The following is a 15,017-nucleotide window of genomic DNA, read 5'->3' as shown; positions in this document are numbered from 1 at the left end:
GAGGAAAAAAAACCTGAAAATAGTCCAGGCGCGGTGGCTCACGCCTGTAATCCCAGCACTTGGGGAGGCCAAGGTGGGCGGATCACGAGGTCAGGAGATCGAGACCATCCTGGCTAACATTGTGAAACCCTGTCTCTACTAAAAATACAAAAAATTAGCCAGGCGTGGTGGCGGGCGCCTGTAGTCCCAGCTACTTGGGAGGCTGAGGCAGAAGAATGGCGTGAACCTGGGAGGCGGAGCTTGCAGTGAGCAGAGATCGCACCACTGCACTCCAGCCTGGGCGACAGAGCGAGACTCTGTCTAAAAAATAAATAAATAAAAATAAAAATAACAGAAAGTAACAAGTATTGGCGAGGATATTGAGAAGTTAGAACCATTGTGAAGTGATGTAGCCCTTGTGGAAAACAGTTTGGCAGTTCCTCAAAACGGTATACAGAATTATCATACGATTTAACATCCGGGGTGTATACCTCAAAAAAAGGGAAAACAGGTACTCAAATAATTGTACAGTAATATGTACAGCACCACCATTCACAATAGCCAAAAGGCAAAACAACCCACATGCCCGTCAACAGATAAATAAAATGTGGTAGGCACCTACCATGGGATATAATTCAGCCATAACACCACAATGCGACATGCTTCGTTCTACCATGGGGATGAACTCAAAAACATGATGAGAAGTGAGAGGACAGACACCAAATGTCATTGATTGTAGGATTGCATTTATATGGCACATTGGGAAGAGGTAAATCCCACAGAAACAAAAATACTTTAGCTGTTGGCAGGGATTGAAGAGAGGAGGGGAGTGGGGAGTGAGTGCTTCAGGGGTACAGCGTTTCCTTTTAGGTCACAAAAACGTTGTGGAGCAAGCTGCAGCCGATTGTTGCACAGTGCAGTGAACGCACTAAATGCAACTGAATTCTACACAATTGAGCATCCCTAATCCGAAAATCTAAAATCTGAAATGCTCCAAAATCTGAAACTTTTTTTTTTTTTTTGAGACGGAGTTTCGCTTTTTCGCCCAGGCTGGAGTGCAGTGGTGCGATCTTGGCTCACTACAACTTACTTGCCTTCTGGTTTCAAGGGATTCTCCTGCCTCAGCATCCAGAGTAGCTGGGACTACAGGCGCCCGCCACCACGCCCGGCTAATTTTTTGTATTTTTAGTAGAGAGCGGATTACATCATGTTGGTCAGGCTGGTCTCGAATTCCTGACCTCATGATCCACCTGCCTCGGCCTCCCAAAATGCTGGGATTACAGGCATGAGCCACCACTCCCGGCCTTTAAAAAAAAAAATTATAAAAAAAAGAGATTTATTTGGCTCACAGTTCTGCAGGGTATACAAGAAGCCGGTGCCAACATCTGCTTCTGATGAGGACCTCAGGAAGCTTATGACCATGGCGAAAGGGGAAGTAGATAAGGCATCGCTTGGCTAGAGTGGGAGGAGGAGGGAGGGAAGGACGTGTCAGGCTCTTTTTAACAGTCAAATGTTGCAAGAGGCCGGGCGTGGTGGCTCATGCCTGTAATCCCAGCACTTTGGGAGGCCAAGGTGGGCGGATCACGAGGTCAGGAGTTCGAGACCAGCTTGGTGAACATGGTGAAACCCCATCTCTACTAAAAATACGAAAATTAGCCGGGCATGGTGGTGGGTGCCTGTAATCCCAGTTACTTGGGAGGCTGAGGCAGGAGAATCGCTTGAAACCGGAAGTTGGAGGTTGCAGTGAGCCGAGATTGCCCACCGCCCTCCAGCCTGGGCACCAAGAGGGAAACTCCGTCTCGTTGCAGGAACCAGTAGAAAAGGAACTCAGGCATTACTGTGAGGACAAAGACAGCACCAAGCCATTCATGAGGGACCCACCTCCCTGACCCAAACACCTCTCAACAGGCCCCACCTCCACCCAAACACCTCTCACCAGGCCCCACCTCCAACACAGCATCAAATTTCTTTTTTTTTTTTATTATAATTATTTTTTTGAGACAGAGTCTCACTCTGTTCCCAGGCTGGAGTACTGCAACCTCCGCCTCCCGGGTTCAAGTGATTCTCCTGCCTCAGCCTCCTGAGTAGCTGGGATTACAGGCACGTGCCACTGTGCCCGGCTAATTTTTGTATTTTTAGTAGAGACAAGGTTTCACCATGTTGGTCAGGCTGGTCTCGAACTCCTGACCTCGTGATCCACCCGCCTTGGCCTCCCAAAGTGCTGGGATTACAGGTGTGACGCCTGGCCAATTTTAACATGAGGTTTGGAAAGGACAAATATCCAAACTACATCAACTGTGTTACAGAAGATTCTGCCCATCTGTAGACTAATATAAATGTTCTTAGGATGGTTTAAGGTAGGCTAGGCTAAGCTCTGATGCTTGGTAGGTTAGGTGTATTAATACATTTTCAACTCATGATCAAAATCTGAAACTTTTTGAATGCTGACATGATGCCACAAGTGGTAAATTCCACACAAAAATACTTAGCACAAACTTTGTTTCATGCACAAAACTAAAATATTGTACAAAGCTACCTTCAGGTTTTAGTTAATTTTATGTTGAGTGAACTTTACATCAATAAAATAGAATGAATTTTAAAATGACAACAACCAGACCCTTGACCCTCTCCCAGGTACCACGCTTGAGCCCAGGACCTCTGTGGAGCTGCCTCCATGGGAATCAACCAGAGTCCTCAAAAACATCCAGGTTAGTCCTTCAGGGCTGAGCCAGTCCTGAGGGGCCAGGAAGCAGTCTATTCCCATTCTACAATTTATTGAGGCTTGGGAAGTGTTACACATCCCAGGGTAGTTCCTGATCACCCTGTGTCACCACCCCTCCCCTCCCCTCCCTCCAGCCCTCTGTTCAGCAGATCTTGGATGTTGTACCCTGCACTGGCTACATAATTTCCAGAGCCTGTATGAAATGAAATTGTGGGGATCTCTCTTAACAAAATTAAGAATTTCAACATGAGGCCAGGACAGTGGCTCACATCTGTAATCCCAGCATATGAGGATGCCAGGGTGGGAGGTTCGCTTGAGCTCAGGAGTTTTGAGACCAGCCTGGGCAACATAGACCCTATCTCTACAAAGAAGAGAAAAAACAACTTAGCCAGGTGGGGTGGGGCATGCCTGTGGTCCTAGCTACTAAAGAAGCTGAGGTGGGAGGACTACTTGAGGTTGAGGTGGCAGTGAGCTGTATTCGCACCATTGTACTCCAGCCTGGGCATCAGAGTGAAACCTTTTCTCAAAAAAAAAAAAAAAAAAAACCAAGATGGTGTTGGCAGAACATTTAGGGCCCTTCTGAGCTCAGGGTCCTGTCTGCATGGGTCCGCTGCCCTGGTGGTGCCCCGTCCCTGTCTCCTGTCCCTGCTCCATGGCTGCTTTATCACACTGTGGAGTCCCACTCTGAGGATGACGATTGCTTGTACTGTGTCTGAGCTACCTTGGGCCACTCAGCTGTCCTCACGGAGCCTCCTTCTGAAGCCAGATCGGTTGAATATCCTCCTGTCTTCTCTCACGGTCTCTTGCACATGACCTGGGAGTCAGTTTGCCTGCACCCACAGTGGGCTCTGCAGTACATCTGGCTGCTGCGAGAGCTCACTTACACCAACAAGGTGAGCATGGTAGCCCCAAGGCCCTGGTCCAGTGGAGGGGCCAAGATCTGATGACCTCCAAGACCCCCTCAAGCCCTGAAGTTCTATATTTAATTGAGGCTGGCATGTACTGTTACACCTATTTTCACAGATGAGTAAACTGAGACTCAGAGAACGTCAGTGGCTGCAGCAAGGTCATGCGGCTCACACTGCTGGTTAACAGTTTCTTTCAAGTGTAACGTAGGAAAATGTACGACATTTATTGGTTTTACTTTTGATAATACTGGCTCATATATAGTTACCTGCTAGGGCTCTGTTAAGATCAAGACTTTTTTTTTTTAATAGCTTTGCTGGCTAAGTTTCAGTTTCGTTTCATTTTCCTCCTATCACTTAAGTTTCAGTTCTGTTTCTCAGGATACTCTCTTTCCCTTTTTACTAGTATTATATGATTCTGTTTGTTAGAATTGTTCCTTGGTGCCCTTTAACCAGATTAAAATGAACAGTTATCCTAAGGCAGATATTCCCAAGCAGGAATTTTAAACACAGGTAAAGCTTAGTACCTTGCCAATTTATTCCAGCATTGGCAAAATGTATCGGCTTTAGTAGAGCATAAATTTGTCCAATTGCTGCCTGAGTACCTATGTGTTTGTGGCTTGATTTACCTTATCTGTAATTCCTGGATGTTAAAAGGACACCAAAAATCTCTGACACCCTGATTAGCCTACCTTGAAGGACCCAAGCCCAGGATTTCTGCCTTTGCCTAGAAAAAGGACTGATTCAGTACTTCCTGAGCTAACTAGTATTCTGGCCATAAAGTGGAGGAAAGGAATCTATAATCCCATTTTCATCTTTTCATTCATAGCTTATTCTCAGTTCTGCAAAAATCCAAACTGCCCCAGGGCTCATGGGACAACATAAACTAGAAAGTTTGTGGGAAAGATTTAAACTAGCCACCAAGTGGTTAGACACTCGCCAGACCTCACGGCACTTGGTGGGGTGGGGGGCAGGGGCGGGGTTGGGGAAGATCCAACAATTTGGACAATCACATACTTCAGACACGAAATCACTAAAATGTTTAAACTCTAAAAACTGTCTACTTGAAATTTAAATCCTTGATGCCTCCTCCATATTTGAAGTTATATTCTTTTTTATTCAGAAATTATGCCCAATTTTGATGATTTGGAAAACAGAAAAAAAGTAGAAAGAAAAAGAAAAAAATCTAAATGGCAATCCAGTCACTAAAACTCATCTTAGCATTTTGGTATATTCCCTCTCATTTCTTCTTTCTATTCATATTTTTGTGTATCATTTTACCATGTCATATATACAATGTTGTATGCTGATTGTTTCCACTTATCATATTTCCCTGTGTTGATACAAATTTTACCAACTATATTTTTTACTAGATACATATTCTCTCATACATATATAAAAATATATAATATATTATATAACTATATATAATAAATTATAAATTTATATTATATATTTAAATTTAAATTATACATTATATATGATAAAACATATATAATATAATTTTATATATGTATGAGAGAATATTACATATCTAGTAAAAATGTGGTTAGTAAAATTTGTATCAACACAGGGACATATAAGTGGAAACAATCAGCATATAAAATATTGTGTGTGTATGTATATACATACAATGTATTTGCTCATTCGCTTTTTTGGGACCAACAATATTACTGATATCCTATTATAAACGTGTTTGCATACAAAGCTTTTTAAATTTTTTTTTCTGCTTTAGGATTGTTTCGTTAAGTTAAACTCCCCAAAATAGGTGGACTAAAAGATACGAAAAGTTTTAAGATTCTTGATACATATTGTCAGGTTACTTTACAAAATAGTTGTAACAGTTTACTTTCTAAAAAGGCTGTTTAATGTAAACATTTCTGGTAAAATCACTACTTAAAGTTGTGTGAAGCCAATACTCTGTTAAAAGCAGCCTGTCACACATCTAATTTGTAACAAAAAAAGTCCTTTATTTTACTAATGCCTCTGCAAGGTTTATAGCAGTTCACCAATATGACTACATTTGGACTTTAAAACCAAGCTTTAATCAGTAATTTATTTGACACAGAGGCATAAAGAGAAGTATATATATATAATGTGGTCCATATCCCATAGAATAGACAAGAATTCCACATAGAAATAGTTGCTGGGGAAATCTGGTTGCTGAACTAGGTGGGAAGTGCTACAATAGTTCAGAGGGAGATGGCACCCGTATGGACTGAAATGGTTGGGGAAGACAGGTTATTGTCTTCTGGAAGTGGTGGAACCTGACAATGAAGAACGGTGGGCCTTAGATACACAGAAGAGCTGAGAAGAGCCTTCTAGACCAGGAGAACAGCATTCACAAGGATGTTTATCATAGTGTTGGAAAATGAGGAGACTGGGCTAAAATTTCCAAGTGTTATAGACTATATTTGTACCCTAAATTCTGATGTGATGAGCATCACTTGAGGCTAGAAGTTGAGGCCAGCCTGGGCAACATAGAGAGACCCCCATCTCTAGAAAATAATAAAATAAAATAAAATAAATAATAAATTCCGATGTGCCATTTCCTAATTTGCATTCAAATAAGTCAGTCCTAGGCCAACAGTGATGGCTCATACCTGTAAGCCCAGCACTTTGGGAGGCCAAGGTGGCCAGGAGTTTGAGACCAGCTTGGCCAACATGGTGAAACCCTGTATCTACTAAGAATACAAACATTAGTTGGGCATGGTGGCGCGTGCCTGTAATCCCAGCTACTTGGGAGGCTGGGGCAGGAGAATTGCTTGAACCAGTGAACCAAGGTCACACCACTGCACTCCAGCCTGGGCAACAGAGCAAGACCCTGTCTCAAAAGAAAAAAAAAAGAACTATTTGTGTCTTGCATACCTAAGTGTATTTAAAGAAAATTTGCAAACATAATCATCATATAAATTCAGCTTTTTCTTGAACCCTTACTGTGTAGAAGTCACCCTGCTAAATTTTATAAGGGATACAAGAAACAATAAGGAGAAGGATGTACCCCCAAGTAAATCACAATTTAACTGAGAAAATATGATACACTTGTGCATCTCTGCACGATGGGAATATGTTCTGAGAAATGCATCATTACATGACTTCACTGTTGTGCAAACATCATAGAGTATACTTATACAAACCTAGGTAATATAGCCTGTACACAGTAACAGTACATGTTACTGTACTGAATACTGTAGGCTACTGTAACACAATGGTAAGTATTTGTGTATATAAATATATCTAAACAGAGACAAAGTATTACAATATTATGGGACCACCATCAGGTATGCAGTGGTCGTTAACTGAAACATTGTCATACAGTGCATGACTGCATAGAAACACATATCTACCAGTGCGAAATTATTTATTACAACTTTTACGTAGCTTCTATTACCTAATCAGTGTCTTACAAAGAGTGGGCACTCAATAATTATTTGCGAAATAAACGAAGAAGGAGGAAAAGACCATTTCCAGGTGGAAGAGCTGGGGAGAGTCGTGGAACCAGCCGTGATTCAAGCTGGGTTCTCAAGTTTGGTTAAGATTTAAAAGAATTGGGAAGAGATGAGAAACACTGCAGACAAGAAATGCAACAGAAACGTAAAGTGTCTATTCTTGGCAAGTGAGATAAACATGTTCTCTGATTGCTAAAAATTAACTTTCCAAAATAGATAAATGTGTTATAACCAGGCACATAGCATAAAATAGCATACACATAGCATAACATGAGCTTACATACACACAAAGCAAAAAGTTAACAGTGTCCTCCACGAAGAGATAATTTTAGGACAAAAGAAAAAATATATTCTAAAAGATAGCATTTAAAAGTAAATAAGTTATATTCCAAAGAAAAGAATAAACAGAAACAAAGATGTAAAAGATTTTCCCCAATCTTAATGCTTTAAACTAGAATAGTAAGGGATGGAAAATATACCATTTCCTGAAATTTCTAAGAGATTTTAGTGATTGCGATCAATAGTAGCAAAACATTGGTGGATGCCAATTCTCTCCTGTGTAAAAGATATGTAAGTTCAGTTCTGAGTGATTGCACAAGGGTAAAGGTATTGCAAGCGTTCACAGATCACTCACTCTGCACATAATACCTTTGCCCCAAATAACCATCTGCACCTTTTATACAGTGAAAGAATTACAGCCATTCTTTTAGTAACTAGTCCCTAAAACATAAAGGCTTTCTTTCCTCTTTCAAGAATTCTAAACCATGAGACATGTACTATACATGTTGAACACATATAAAAAGATGAGAACACATGTAAAGATGCAGAACACATGTAGAGTTTTTGTTACCAGTTTTTCTCCAAAGCATTTGTATTTTTTGAACAAAAGAGGGCCCAATCATTACTTAATCCAAATCCTGAAACCTGTAGGTAGATATACAATAACTAAGGCATAAAGAAGAGCAGATCTATTCACTGATTGGAAGTTGAAAAAAAAAAAAAAAAGAACAGGAGACAGGGAAAGTGTTTACCATGAGTTGTGGTAAATGAATCTATATATTCTATCACAAGGTTTCTACATTTTGCATAAAGTGGAAACAACATTAAAGTTACTGTGAAAAGTTAATGTCTATTGCATCCCTATAGAAACCACTTCCAAAAAATACGGAAGGATTGCCAGAATGCCTGAGGAAGAAGCATGGCAAATCCTTTCCCCAAAAAGCAATGATAAAATTTGACAAAATTATCAAAAACAACCATTTCAGTACACTGTAAATTGACCAAAGTCATACAACAACTTTAAAGGAAATTATTTAAAAAAAAAATTACTAAACTTTAGTAGGCTCAGTGGAGGTCTGTGGTGTTTCACCCCAGGGCTGTTCCTATCCACCCTTTTCCCATAGTTTCATAGTGTGGTAGTTGTACCAGGGCAGAGCAGGTCATGAGAGGTAGCTGACAGAAGGGGCTGAGTTCATTTGGACCAGAGCTTGAAAAAAACCTATGCCCAGGAGCATTGTCAAAAACAATAGGGATCTCAGTGGTAAACAATCAGGGAAGTCCAGTATTGCAGCTAGCCTGAGGTTGCAACACTGTTGGGGTAAACAACATACCAGCAGACCAACCAGAAATTTAACAGTGTGACCTGGGGACTGAGACAGCCACAGTAGGCACTGATAAGCTCTCACATATCCCTGGGGGTCTGGAAGACTGCCTGCATATGCGTAATTGTGCATATGCTCAGGAGAGGCCAGAGATGGCTTTAGCTAGCTTTGTAGCTGACTGAATATGAGGCTTTATGACACAGATACTAAAATCAGCATAGACTTGGCCTGGCCTGGTGCCTCATGCCTGTAATTCCAGCATTCTGGGAGGCCAAGGCAGGAGGATCATTTGAGGTCAGGAGCTTGAGACCAGCCTGGCCAACATGGTGACACCCCATTTCTACTAAAAGATACAAAAAAAAATAGCTCAGTCGTGGTGGCATGCACTGGTAATCCCAGCTACTCAGGAGGCTGAGGCAGGAGGATCACTTGAATCTGGGAGATGAAGGTTGCAGTGAGCCGAGACCATGCCACTGCACTTCAGCCTGGGTGACAGAGTGAGACTCCGTCTCAAAAAAATAATAAAATAAAAAAAGTAAGTAAAAGCAGGGTAGACTTGTAAACTGCCTGTACACTGCATGTGATCTTCACCTAAACACAAATCTGTCAGTTAAAAAGTAGAAGCTTTATTAGATCAAGGTGTTTAAGCACAACTTCTGACCACTCACTGGCTGACCAGTAAGCTATGATGGCCCAGGGTAACCCTTAGGAAATTAGGCATGAAGTGACAACAATGATAACAACAATAATAATAATAACCGAGCAGAAACATTAGCTGCTGCATGTTGTGAGGGAGCCAGATTCCACAGAATTAGTTCATGCAAATCGCTAAACAAACAAGCAAAACAGAAACCAGAACAACCTGCAGTTGAGGGGGACCAGAATTCAAACTTGGTATAGTACATTATCTAAAATGTTCAGTTTTCAACAATTATGATATGCTACATATAGCATAACTCATACACAGTGGAAGGGGAGGATGGAAGCACTCAACAGAGACCATCTCTGAGGGGGGCCAGATGTTGGATTTACTAGACAAAGACTAAATACATTCAAATAACTAAAGAAAATAATGTTTAAATAATTAAATGAAAGGATGACAGCAATATTTCATCAAATAGAGAATACTGATGAAAATAGAGAAATTATTAAAAAGAACCAAATGGAAATTCTGAAGTTGAAAAGTACAGTAATTGGAATGAAAAATTTATTAGAGGGATTCAATAGGCTTGAGATAGCAGAAGAATCTATGAACTTGGAAGTAGATTCAATCTGAAGAACAGAAGAAAAAGAATAACAAAATGAACAGAGCTTCACAGACCTGAAGGATACCATGTGTATAATGAGAGCACCAGAATGAGAAGAAAGGTGCAGAGAAAATATTTGAAGAAATAATGCCCCAAACTTCTCAATTTGATGAAAAACCTAATCTACACATTCAAGCAGCTCAACTAATTCCAAACAGAATAACCACCGACATATCATGGATAAGTCATAGTAAAATTGTTGAAAGCCAAAGATCAGGGCTGCCTTTGCCATCACTACTTTGAAACTCTTAATTTCTGAACAAAGGGACTTCACATTTTCATCTTCACTGGGTTCTGCCAAAGACAAAGAGAAAATCATGAAAGTATCAAGACAAAAGTAACTCATTATATACAAGGGAACCCACAATTACATTAACAACTGAATTTTCATCAGAGTGAAGGCCAGAAGACAGTAGGATGACATATTGTAAGAACTAAAGGAAAAAAGAAGAACCTGTCAACCTAGAATTGTATATTCAGCAAAGCTCTTCTTTGGAAATAAAGGCCAAATATATTCCAAAAAACTAAACAAACAAACAAACAAAAAAGACCAAGATAATGTGTTCCTAGCTGACTTGCCTTACAAGAAATACTAAAGGAGTCCTTGAGGATGAAGGAAAATGACAGCAGATGATAACTCAAGTTCACATAAACAAGGCAGTCTCAAAGGTAGTTTATGTAAGTATTAAACATATGTAACAATAAAAGACAGTATAAATATATTTTTTCTTTTTTCTTTTTTTTTTTAGATATAGATCTCATTATGTCACCCACGCTGCAGTACAGTGGTGTGGTCATAGCTCACTTGCAACCTCAAACTCCTGGGCTCAAGCCATCCTCCCACTTCAATCTCCCAAGTAGCTAGACATGCACCAGTCCACCTAGCTAACTTTCTAAAAAATTTCTGTAGAGACAGTGTCTCATCATATCTCAAATTCCTGGCCTCAAGTGATCCTCCTCCTTTGGCTTCCCAAAGTGCTAGGATTAAGGGTGTGAATCATTGGAACCAGACTGGTTTTTTCTTAATTGAAAATACAACTATATGAAATAATTATAAAACTGTATTGTTGAGCTTATAAAATATAAAGATGTGATATAGATACTATAATAACACAAAAAAGGAAAGAGAGAATGAAGCTATAGAACAAGGAAATGTTCCAAAGAGTAACTCCAATCTACAAGAAGAAATGAAGAGCAACAAAAATGGTAAATAGTTACAGATTTCAGTATTTCACTCTCAATATTTGATAAAAACAACTGGACAGAAAAACAGCAGGGATATAGAAGACTAGAGCAACACTAGCAACCAACTTGATCTAACTGATACCTATAGAACACTCCACCCAACAACAGCAGAATTCTTTTTAAGCACATATGGAACATTCTACAGGACACGCCATAAGCTAGGCCATAAAGCAAGCCCAAATGAATTTTTAAAAACAGAGGACTGAAATATTACAAAGTTTATTTTCTGACCACAATGGAATTAAATGAGAAATCAACAACATAAGAAAATTTAGGGAATTTAAAAATATTTAGAAATTAAACAGCACAGTTCTAAATAAGCCAAGGAAAAAAGCACAAGGAAAACTGGAAAATATTTTTAATGGAACAGAGAAAAAAACTATCAAAACATATGGGATGCAGCTAAAGCAGGATATATAGGAAAAATGTGTACCTTTAATCACACCTTCAATAGAAAATAATAATCTCAAATCGATAATGTAAACTTCCACCTTAATAAACTAGAAAAAAGTAACCAAACTCAAAGCAATCAGAAAGAATGAAATCATAAAGATCAGAGAGGAAATCAATGAAATAGGAAACAGAAAAGCAATAAGAAAAATCAATTAAATTAAAAGTTGATTCTCTGAAAAGATCAAAATATTGGCAAAACTTTATCTAGGCTGATGAAGAAAAAACTGAGAAGACACAAAGTACCAAAAATAATGAAAGAGGAGACATCACCATTGACCTTATAGAAACAAAAAGAGTTGTAAGAGAATACTAGGAAGAACTTTATGCTAACCAACTAGACAACTTAGGTGAAAAGGACAAATTCCTAGAAATATAAAAGTTGCCATTACTGATTCAACAAGAATATAAATTCTGAATAGACCTATACCAAGTAAAGAAGTTGAATTTGTAATTTTAAGTCTTCCCACATGAAAAGAATCCCAGGTCCAGTTGTTTTCACTGGAGGATTCTATAAATCATTTAAATAATACTTAATACCATCCTTAATAAACTTATAAAACAGAGATGGAAGGGATATTTCTCAACTCATACTATGAGACCAGTAATAATCTGATACTAAAACCAAAGACATCAAAAGAAAATTGCAGACCAATGTTCCTCATGAGGTTAGATGCAAAAATTCTCAGCAAAATATTAGCAAACTGAATCTAGCAATATACAAAAAAAAATGCTATATTATTACCATGTGGAACTTATCCCAGGAATGCAAGGTTGGTTTAACATCTGAATTATCAGTTAACATAATACACCATATAATAAAGCACAGAGCCAGAAAAAGCATCATCTCAACATCTCAAAAGACCCAGAAAAAGCATTGCACAAAATCCAATACCCATTCATGATTAAAAAAAAAAAAAAAAAACCCAGCAAGATGTTTGAGACTTACGATGAAAACTTTAAAAGTTGTAAATGTTGATGGAACATTTGAAATACAAATATTGCATTCAAGAAAAATAAACTTTGACCTGAGGATTAATAGCAAAATAAATATTTGTGAATATTTCAAGTATAGTCAGAGGCTATAAAACTAGTGTTCTGATATGTGGATAAGCTCTGAGATTAATGTGGTAAGAATGTGGTTTAATTTGCTTAGAATGTATCCACATAACTCCATTATAACCAGTTGAAAAAATGAAAAAGAATACACATATATTTCTACATTATAAACAAATTGGTTTTTAGTTGAATAGTTTTAAATGAACTAAAGAAATTCATCATTTATTTGATCATAATTTAAACATCATTTTTGTTTTAAAAGTACATTTTTTAAAAAGCAATCAGCTGTTTATGAGATTTAAGTAAGAGTCTCTAATATGTATTTACTTCTTTACATAAGGTTTGTAGCCAGCCCTCTAAGGTTGATAAGTAATATTTAAAATTGTAGAGTCTTGCTTTGTCGCCCAGGCTGGAGTGCAATGGCGTGATCTTAGCTCACTGCAACCTCCGCCTCCCTGGGTTAAAGTGATTCTCATGCCTTAGCCTCCCAAGTGGCTGGGACTACAGGCATGTGCCACCATGCCCGGCTAATTTTTGTATTTTTAGTAGAGACAGGGTTTCGCTATGTTGGCCAGGCTGGTCTTGGACTTCTGGCCTCAAGTGATCTACCTGCCTCGGCCTCCCAAACTGCTGGGATTATAGGTGTGAGTCATCGCAACCGGCCTAGAATTTTTTTTCTATAATTCCTCCAAGCTTTTTTTTTTTTTTTTTTTTTAATAAGGAAGAACAGTATCCTTGAAATGGTATTGTTTGGGATCTAAGTAGTTATTTAAGTTTAAACAATGTACAAATTAAAATGATGTCAAAATACAAGAACAATGGGCTGTTTAAGTCATCATACATAGGCAATCTTGTTTATTCCAAATTGTTAAAATTCGGGTTGGGGGGTGACCCCTCTGACTAAATTTGCAAGGGACTGATACATCAGAATGTCAATGGTTTTATTTACCAAGTGGAACATCTTCTTCCTGCAAGTGGGTTATATATCTCTATTCCCCTAGAGTATTCTGTTTCCCAGCATTAAGACACTGGGAAAGTGAGTTGCTAATCAAAAGGTTATTTGGCTCTGAATCACAATCATAGAAAGAAAGTTTGATGATCTTAGAGATTTTTCCTGAGGGTAAGGGAAAAGCCCAAAGAACTAACTCTTCTCCAGGACAGAGTAGGTCTTTCTGGTGATAAAAGGCCACGTCCACCAGATACAGTAGCTGTTAACATTGGAAAGTGCTGCATCAACCTTAGCAAATGTGTATATTGTCAATCGCCCCTACTTTAGATTCCAAGCATTCATTAAATAAGAGAATTCACTTAACTGTGATTTCACATCATTCAGTTTCAGTGTGATTGCTTTGCAGCCTTTTTTAGGAGCATTTCTCTCTGAGGATGACCTTGCTTGGACTTGACTGTCTCGGGTTTCCTTCAGAACACACTGTCGCACTAACTCTTGGAACACTGTCTGACTCTGCAAGCCATTACAAGTTGATTGTAACCAGTTTCACTCTCTAATTTTTTGAAATATCAATATATGGAGGTGACACATTCAGAAAACCAGTTCTCCATTAAGCTTTTAAGTTCCCTTCATAAATCTTATTATCCTATTTTAGGAATAGTTCTCGAGGGACTTTGATTAATATTTTATCCCATTTACAAAACCAGTTAAACAACTTTAAATGTTAAACAGTGTTCATATAATTAATATAGTTTTATTTATTTTTTATTCATGCTGTGGATGTCTTGTGATCATTTCTCTACTTTTACTTGTTCTATTTTTATAAAAATCACACCTACAGAAATGTAAAATATTACAATGTTCACACATACACCCTTCACCTAGATTTGCCCATTATCAACATTTTGCCACATTTGCTTTATTTCTCTATAAAAAATTTTTTCTGAGCCATTTGAAAATAAGATGAAGATGCCATGACATTTCATCCTTCAGTGTTTCAGCATGTATTTATGGGAAACAAAGACATTTTCCTAGATAACCACAAAGTAATTATCTCATCTAAGAAAGTTAACATTGATACAAGAACAGTGTGTAATAAGAAATCCATATTAAATTTTACTTAATTTACCTAATTATTCCCAAAATGTCTTTCAGAGGTTTTTTTTTTTTTAAATCTGGGATCCAATCACAGATTATGAATTCCATTTGGTAGTCATGTCTCAACAATCAGTCTTCTGCTTGTGCTTGCTTTCATGACTTTTTTTTTTTTTTTCCAAATGAGACAGGGTCTCGCTCAGTTGCCTACACTGAAGTGCAAGTGGCACAACCCCAGGCTCAAGCAATCATCCCA

Source organism: Symphalangus syndactylus, chromosome 1, assembly GCF_028878055.3.
Source record: "Symphalangus syndactylus isolate Jambi chromosome 1, NHGRI_mSymSyn1-v2.1_pri, whole genome shotgun sequence".
Taxonomy (NCBI): Eukaryota; Metazoa; Chordata; class Mammalia; order Primates; family Hylobatidae; genus Symphalangus; species Symphalangus syndactylus.
The sequence above is the reverse complement of the archived record's forward strand: the minus strand, read 5'-3'. Positions refer to the sequence as shown.